The sequence below is a fragment of the Chenopodium album genome, chromosome 9, assembly GCF_948465745.1.
Source record: "Chenopodium album chromosome 9, dcCheAlbu1.1, whole genome shotgun sequence".
NCBI lineage: Eukaryota > Viridiplantae > Streptophyta > Magnoliopsida > Caryophyllales > Amaranthaceae > Chenopodium > Chenopodium album.
The window spans coordinates 64,604,644-64,613,691 of NC_137842.1; the positions used below are offsets into that span (position 1 = coordinate 64,604,644).

Genomic DNA, 9,048 nt, shown 5'->3' on the forward strand with positions numbered 1-9,048 from the left:
TATATACTAAAGTAATCACCAAAGGGGACACTTGGCATTATTTTGTACAAAATTTTCCCTCTAAAATGCTTTTTTTTTTAATTATATAAAAAAAACTTAAAATTATTATAATAAATACTTTACAGAGTAAAAATGTAAAGGGTAGACAATAATAAATTCAAGTTTTAAAAAAAGTGTTACATAAGTCATTTAATTTCAATTGACTATTATTATTAATAAATCTTACTCCCTCCGTTCCCTAATTTTTTTACGTTTAGAATTATGCACGGTTATTGAGAAATTGTTTAAAGTAGAGGTATATTGGAATATTTTAATGATTGAAAGTACAATTTTATTGAAAAAAAAACAATGTTGTGCATGTGGGGTGAAGAAAGTAGAGGAAAGAGGAGAGAGAAAGTAATAAAAGTTGGCAAAAAGTAGAAGAAAGATGAGAGAGAAAGTAATAATGAGTATTTAAAACCCATTAAAATAGGAAAAATGGAATCTAAAAATCCAACCTTTGGCCGGTCTGACAATAAAAATCCAACCTTTTATTAATCTAAAAAAAATCCAACCTTTGCACCCCACCTTTTTTGACAGATCTATTACCTGTTGATGATCGTTTTTTGTAAGTTATGTGCCACGTGTCAGTCGTTAATTGGTCAATTATTTTTTTAATCATTAAAAAACAAAAAAAAATTAAAAAAAATAAAATAGAAAAAAAAAAAAGAAAAACACCACCAGCCCCCGCACCACCCCAGCCACCTCCCCCACTCCCCGGCAACTTCCCCCCACCCCAACCAGCCCTACCATCCACTACTAAAAATAGGCCTATCTCCGACGGACTGGTTCCGACGGATATGTAATTCCGTCGGAAAACTCAGAAATTCCGACGGATTTTTATTCCGTCGGAATAAAAATCCGTAGGAATATATGGGCTTTCCGACGGAATATTCGGTCGAAAATTACATTTTCCGACGGAATACAAATCCGTCGGAAATTTTCGACGGAAATTTCCATCGCAACATATTTTAAAATAACAAAACAAACAACCTCCTTAAAAACTAAAAACCCTAAATCCCCCACTTCACTTTTCCGCCCCTAATCTCTCTTTCCCCCTTCTCCTTCTATCTCTTCTTTCATTCTCTCGGTCCTCTTCTCTCTCCTCTTTCCTTTCACCTTCTCATTCCTCTTCTCTCTCCTCTTTCTACCACCGTCCCCCTTCTCCTTCTGCCCCTCTTCTCCTTCTTTTTCTTTCTCCTTTTGTCTCCTTTTCGATCTCCTTCTGTCCCCCTTATTAATTTTCGTTCATCTTCTCTCATCTCTTTCACCCACCTTACTACCACCGTTCCGCCGCAACAACACCAACAACATCGATATCAACTAAAACGGCACCAACAATGACATCAACAACGAAGGTTTTGGGTCAAATTCGACCATGAAAACTTTAGATCTAGAGTTTTCATGGTCGAATTTGGCTTATAAACCCAATTTCGAGGTTATTTTTGGTCAAATTAAGGTATTTATCTATTTTTTTCTTAATTTTGATTTTATTTTGTTAATTTTGTTTTGGGGTTTTTTTTTTTGAAATATATGGTGGTGGTGGTGGTGGTTGGAGTTCCGATTTTGGGGGTTGGGTTGGTGATGATGTGTGGTCAGATTTTTTTGATTTTTTTTGGGTTGCGGTGTCGTGGTCGGCAGATCTAGGTACGTGGGGTTTAAATTGGTGCTGAAGGGAGGGAGGTGGTGGTGGGTAGATCTGGGTTTTGGGTAGGGATTTTTTTTTATGTTTGTTTTTTTGTTGCGGTGGGGTGGTTTGGCGGTGGGGACTGGTGGGGATATAGGTCTGTTGGTGGGTAAGTTAGGGGTTGGAGGTGGTTAAACGCCGTGCCGGTGGTGGTGCGTCGTTTTTTTTTTTATTTCGGTTGAAACTGTTTCCGACGGAATCCCTGTCGGAAATTTACGACGGAATGTAAAATCTGTCGGAAATTTACGACGAATTTTCCCAGTGCCGAAAATTGTCTTCAGACGGAAAATTCCGTCGGAAATTCCATCGGAAAAGTGTTTCTGACGGAATTTACGACGGAAAATGTCATTTTTCCTACGATGCCTTTTCCGACGGACCAACGCCGACGGAATTCCATCGGAAACCCGCTTTCCGACGAAAACAGGTTGTTTCCAAGGAAAAAAGTCCGTTGGAAAACGGTCTTTTTTCTTGTAGTGATCGAGGTCGTCGGATTCCGGCAATCTCCCCCCACCCCTTGCCGCAACCTCCCCAACCACCAAAACCCCCTACGATCTAAACCCTAACCACCACACCAAACACCATATTCGACCCTCCCAAACCAGCCCGACCCCTCCCCGAACCTCCCCACCGCCCGCCGACCACAATTTGACAAACCCTGACCCGTTTCCACCCCTCCCCACCCTTAATCCGACCCCGGTTCGGGTCACAGAATACAATGACTCCGATTCATATGATGGAGTTAGCGGAAGGTTTGGAGGAGAGTAAGATCCCGTTCTTGTGGGTGATTTGGCCGCCATTCGGGTTCGATTTCAATGGGGAGTTTAAACCCGAATGGCTGCCCTGAGAAGTTTGAGGAAAGAATGATGGAGAAAAAACAGGGGATGTTGGTGAGAGATTGGGTGCCTCATAGGTTTTGGGGTTGTAGTGGTGGGTGGTGTCGTGGTACTAGGTGGTGGTGTTGGGTGGTTTCGTGGTGCTAGATGGTGGTGTTGGGTGGTTTCGTGGTGCTAAGGTGGTGGTGATAGGTGGTGGTGGTGATAGGCTGGTGGTGGTGGTGGTGGTGTTGGGTGGTTTCGTGGTGCTAAGGTGGTGGCAGAAGTGGTGGTGGTGTAGAGAGGAGAGAGAAAGAAGAGGAGTGAGAAGGAAATTAAAAAAAAAAAAACCTTTTAACCGGTTTAACAAGTTAAAGGTCAAATGGATCTGTCAAAGAAGGTGGGGTGCAAGGTTGGATTTTTTTTAGATTAATGGAAGGTTGGATTTTTATTGTCAGACCGGCCAAAGGTTGGATTTTTAGATTTCATTTTTCCTATTTTACATCAAACTAACAAACGGGATAAGATGTTGCAAGTAATAAAAAACAGAGAAAGTATTAGATTTTTAGCTACTATATAAGGGATAGTGCATAAGAAGAAATGACATATGGAGAAATAAGCAAGTCAATAGTTGATCAATAACTTACTACAATAAAATATAAATATACAAAGAGTGCTTCGGAATTCAGGAAAATGAAGAGGGTTTCATTCAACCTTGTTGCTCTTGCTGTGTTTGCAATAATATTCATGCTGTGTGCTGCAACAAGTTAGTTAACAAAATCTATCCTATGTTTTATTTGTAGTAGTTTGAACTAACGTATATTATTGTTTTGTTCATTTTTTTTCAATATATAAGCTGTTCTATGCTAAAATATAATAAATTGTTCTCAATCTATTACTTTGTACTAAAACATTTGTTAATATAAATTGTGCAGCTCCGGTGCTTGGAGAGGCGGCAACCACTTCCGGCGAAGAAATGGCATACCCGGCGGAATATAAAATAATGACATTGGAAGAAGTGGCGGCGAGGAGGAGAGAGCAGGCAAGTATGTACAAGAATAAGATTACTGGCCGCGAAAGCCTGAAAGCAAAAATGATAAGTTCACTACCTATGAATACTCTCGATGTTTCTCAGCAGGCATGCGCGGCTAAAGGCGAATTCTGCCACTTTATATTTGGACCGTGGTGCTGTAATGATATAGCATGTATACCACCAGCAGGTATTTTTGGTGGCGTGTGTGTGGCTTAAGCTCGGACTACTAATATAGCCTAACGCCTTAGCCAGTGATCGGCTGGCCGGCCAATAGAGCTTAGTTCGTTCTCGTCTTTCTTAAATTTCTTGCATCGTACTACTTCATGAATCAAATGTTGTCACTTAAGTTTTCATGCATGCTTGTTTATGTAACATAAATAATGGTTATCATCTGATCAAGGATGTAATGTAAGTGTGTTAGTCAGTTAGTTTATGTAATGTAAGGGAAGTTTAATTATAAAATATGATGACAGTCATCGTTTGAGCGTGTGCTTCTAATTCCATTATAACCCTCAGAATTGCATACATATCCAAAGTAATAACTATATAAAAGTTAAAATAATAATAATAATAATCATTCAATGTTCTAAATTAAAAATGCATACAAAGAGATTCGAATCGAAAACCTCATTGAATGAAAACAACATGTATTACTATCTTAGCTAGAAATAAATCAATGTTTTTATTAATTCTCTCTCTCACCCACACACTAATATATATTCTAAATTACCCAAAATATAAAAGTTAACAAGATTATTCTTAAAGCATCTGATATAAAAATGAAATTATTCAACGTATCATCCATAGCAAAACCTGGGTCACACACTAGTTTTTAAGATTCTAACAAGATGACCAAGTATGTTTTTGTATAGTGCAAGCTAAGAGTTAAATTATGACACTTTATAAAAGGGAGAGTAAATCACTTTTACTAAGCTAGTGTAATACTTTTAATTTATTTTTATTTTGTAAAAAAACATTATACTATTTTTTTTTTTTTTTTATTTCCTAATTGTTTGCTTTCAATATATTGACTAAAAAGTAAAAATCGTTGGCAGCAAGAACTTAGGACCTATTCTAATATACTATTAGCAATTTAGCAGCATTGACAACACATTTTATTGACTCTTCAACTCTCATCATTTATTTATTTCAACATCACAATTTTATCATAATTGCATGAATGGACCCTGTGACGGTGTGACCCTACTATACTACCATCACTGTCAAGTTACGCCCTCACTAAGGGTTGAGAATGTGCAAGAATAATGTAAAATTACACCCGGATGTATAATAGAGCTAATCGAATAGCATTTATGGAAGTGTAGGCCGCGCGGGGTGGGTTTTTTTTTTTTTTTTTTTTGAATGCCACCATTACTAGTAGAAAAAAATGCTATTTGTAACTGGCGAAATTGACTTTTTGTAACTGACATTGTTAGTTGCAAATGCCACCGTTACAACTAGTGAAAATTATTCGTAACCGGCTAATGTTAGTTACAAATAATATACTATTCGTAACTGGCTTAACCTAACGCCGGTTACAAATAGGCTATTTTCCAAGTTAGAAAGCACACTATTTGTAACTGGCGTTAAGTTATGCCGGTTATAAATAGAGTATTATTTGTAACAGGCATATCCTAACGCCAATTACGAATAGTGTTTTCATTATAAAATAGATAAAAAAAAATGATAGCAATGGCAAATTCCTCTACTGCCACCATCCGTACACTACATTTATTTATTTATTTTAAACGTAAAGACCATTAATTGTTAATAAACTTTATTTAAATACAATAACTATAAATCTAACCAGTATAAGACCAACTTTAAGCGACATCTTGTAAATTATATTGAATTGATGTACTTGTAAATTACAAATATTTGTCTCAAAATTCACAATAAATAATACTCTATAACTAAAAAAGAGCTAGTTAGTTAATTGATACAATGGGCAACCTTCAATTTTGACGATTTTGTTGATTTTGTCTCGACAATGTTTTGTATGGGATAGCAGCAGTTCACCCTGAGCACTTGATATTGCGACAGAATTATGCATGGAAAAGAAATATAAACATAAAAATAAAGTCAAAATTTAAAAAGGTTGTTTCAAACAGTCATTAAGTGAACTCTTCCAACATGGTCAATGCACCAAAATGAGGGGATATAAAAGAAAATAAGCATTAAAACTCACAAGAAAAACAGCTGTCACTTATTAGACAAAACTAGTCACAAATAAATTCAATACAGAAATCAAAACCAGTAATTTCACTAAAACTATGCTATGATTAAACTAGGTATCACATACATAAAATTGTAACTGATCGACTAAACTGTCATAGACATATAATTGCTTTTATAGTTAAGGGGAGAGCAATAAAACAACCCCACATATAAAATACAACAAAAACATAGGGTAGAAAATGCTTGGTGCCTGAACTAGCTCAATTTTCAGTTTCTTAGGTGTCTGAACTAGCACAATCTATTAGATACACAAGCTAGAAGGTACCTGAAGTAGCTCAAATTTCAATTTCTTAGGTGCCTGAACTAGACCAAACCATCACATACACAAGATAGGAGGTGGCTGATATCACAACCTATCACATACACAAGCTAGAAGTTGCTTGAAATATAGGGAGACCACTCAGGTAACATCAGACATCGACATACAATTAGGAAAGTCATTCTTTGCAAAAATTATTTAATTACCTTGATGAATCTAAGTGCCTAAACTAGCTCAAAACTCTGTTGACCTTTGCTTGAGTGAACTCCCACAATTATAATTATTGTATAACGCTGTCAAATTATAATTATTGTATCGTATATTAAAGTGAATGCACAGCTAATGATGTGCTGGATAATGGACACTGTGTCTAGAAAAAGGAAAGGAAGAGGAACATAGTTTCATGAGCAGGTTGTCCCTGACTTAGAAAAAACAACACAATCTTACAGCAGAACGACTCTATAGCTTCTCTCTGTAACTGAAACCATAAATGCTAAAATACCACGTGTGGTTGAGGTAGCAAATATAGGGGAAAACTTGAACAAAACTCTATAAAATTAAGCTCACCTATGTGTGATTGAGGTAGCAAATATAGGGGAAAACTTGAACGAGGCAAGATACCATTATATATAGTTGAGTCAAATTACATGGTGAGTAAATTAATCCCTCAATCAACATTGTTAAGTTAATCCAAAAAATATCAATCAGAATAACCACTGATCACCACCAAAAATATACCGCAAAAATCTAAATACAACAACAAACATAGATTAAAGCAATTCTCTCTGATTTTTTCGAGCAGGTCACACAAGTCATAACATATTGAGAGAGAGGGAAAAAAAAGGCCAAAGTAACACTATTGCACCAGAATGATAAATCAAGTTATCTAGAAACAACTGCAAACCTGTCTTAACCACAAGACAACTCTTTTTGCACTCCTGACAGCACTTTTTAGGCTTGCACCGATCAGAGCTCACAATTGTACGTGTCAAGGGGTTTGACTTCCTGCTACTTCTTGTGTACTTCAAATTTATCCTTTGCTTCATTTAGTGCCTAGTTTATTTAGAAGCCTTAAAAAAGTAAAGAAATAGAAGTGAAAAAATAAATTATTGGAATATTGATACCTAACATAAGTATAAAATTGATAGGGTTCCCAAAAAATCATTTTTAAACTTACACCCAAATAAATATGATACACACTTTATTCTATCAAAAAGAATATGTACAAATTAGTAATACTGAATGTAGTACCATTTATTATAACTTATAAGATGTAACTATTATACAAGCTAAATTTAGGTAGAATCTAACTGCAAGGAAAATTGTAGATTAAATCATGATTTTAATGAATAGCGTCAAATGTAAATCATTCCAAACTCAACTCACCTAGTTTAAACTAGCCATATCTTGAATAAGATGTCTGTATAAATCAGCTCTTAATTGAAGCCTATACATGTAGTCATAATTATTTGTACTCGAATCATCATTAATTATTTGACCTTAATCGTAGGAGTTAGAAGTTAAATTCTGCATCCACATGTATCCCAAACTTTATTCTTTTTTTTTTTTTACAAGTAGTTTAGCAATACTTGAACAACATTAAACACAGGCCCAATACTTGAACATGGAGTATAATATTTAACACCATTAAACCAGAAAAGTGCAAACAAATGGAAAGGGCAAATCAATCGCAACTAAAACAAAAAGGTGGGCAAACGCATTCATCGACTCCACCACGGCAAACCACACCAAACAATAAAGAAATTGAAGGAAGAAGGACATCAATTTACCAGAGTATATGCATGGTTGCAAGTCCCTCACCCCTCCCTCTGTATCGAAGACAAACTAATTAAGCCAGAAATTGCGATTAAAACAGAAATTGACTAATATTATATAACCAATGTTTCAACTAGTTAGTCTTGATATGCTAACAAGCAGCAACATAATAGCAGTGAGGAAAAAAAAAGAAAGAAATTGCGATTAAAACAGAAATGAACCAAACAATTCAAAACTTCCAAAAATTTTAAATATAGTTTTGAAGTACAACGATTGAAGAAGAAAAACAAACCAGGCCTAGAAATCGTCTCCTCGTTGTTTTTCTGACCGTCTTTTGCAGCTTAAACTCTATTTTGTTGAAGCATTGAGAAATTTCCTTTGATCTCACTAAAAAATCAAGCCTAAATTTTACAAATTAGGAAGATTTTTCCGAAATTAACCGCAAATTTTGTCAAGCTAGCCCTAGAATACCAAGCTAGAGGAGAAAGAAAGTGAGAATTGTATTGTATAGAAGTAAAAGCTTACAAAAACCCTAGATTACCAGGCTAGAGGGGAGAGAGAAGGAAAGGGGTGAGACAATTTGTCGCCGGCGGTGCTGTGCTTGCGGCTGCGACAGTGTGGTTGCGGTTGCGACAGTGGAGTGCGCGTGTACCTTCATCTTTGAGGAGAGAGAACGTTTGAGATCTAGAATGTGATGAGGATGAAATTATAGGGTAGATAGAACAAAAAATTAAAAGAGAGTGATATAATTCACAACAAATTGGGGTTTTTATTCAATAAAAGGGATAATCCAGTTCATTACATGAATCCTAGTTCAAAATTTTACATACCTTTAACCTCAATAGAGCCTTATTCTTTTGCTGAATTTCAAATCATTCTTCATGAACAAGAAGCAATTTTTGATTGAAAATTTCTATAACCGTTTATTTTTATCGAAGAAAAAGGAAAATGAAGTTATTTGCATGCGGGTTCAAACCGGTGCCATTTCACCAATTTGGCAACGGTTTGGTTTGAACCGGTGGCAATTCTTGTATACTTATCCCGTCTAATTTTTTTTGCCACCGATTTTTAACACTACTAGAAAATGGTCAAATTCCGACGGAACGGTGCCAACGAACACGAAAATCCGTTAGAAAGTGAAAAATTTCCGACAGATTTTATTTCCCTCGAACATCTGTCATAAACGGAATTTTAATCCGTCGGA

At 35.9% G+C, this 9,048-nt stretch overlaps 2 long non-coding RNA genes across 5 annotated transcripts; one reads left to right on the top strand and one right to left on the bottom strand.

The window, feature by feature from the left end:
- The first annotated feature begins 1,040 nt into the window (after positions 1 to 1,040).
- Positions 1,041 to 4,069, top strand: LOC145560158 (uncharacterized). The gene is made up of 2 exons (XR_014093100.1): positions 1,041 to 1,498; positions 3,474 to 4,069. It is a non-coding gene; the product is annotated as an uncharacterized LOC145560158 (long non-coding RNA).
- Positions 4,070 to 5,404: 1,335 nt separating this feature from the next.
- On the bottom strand, positions 5,405 to 8,746 carry LOC145560159 (uncharacterized). Of its 4 annotated transcripts, XR_014093104.1 has the most exons (4): positions 8,675 to 8,746; positions 8,137 to 8,528; positions 7,859 to 7,897; positions 5,405 to 7,138 (listed from the first exon to the last, which is right to left on the bottom strand). It is a non-coding gene; the product is annotated as an uncharacterized LOC145560159 (long non-coding RNA). The 4 variants fall into 4 exon arrangements; XR_014093103.1 differs by having other exon boundaries at positions 5,405 to 7,121; positions 7,859 to 8,528; XR_014093101.1 differs by having other exon boundaries at positions 7,859 to 8,528.
- Between the last annotated feature and the right edge of the window lie 302 nt (positions 8,747 to 9,048).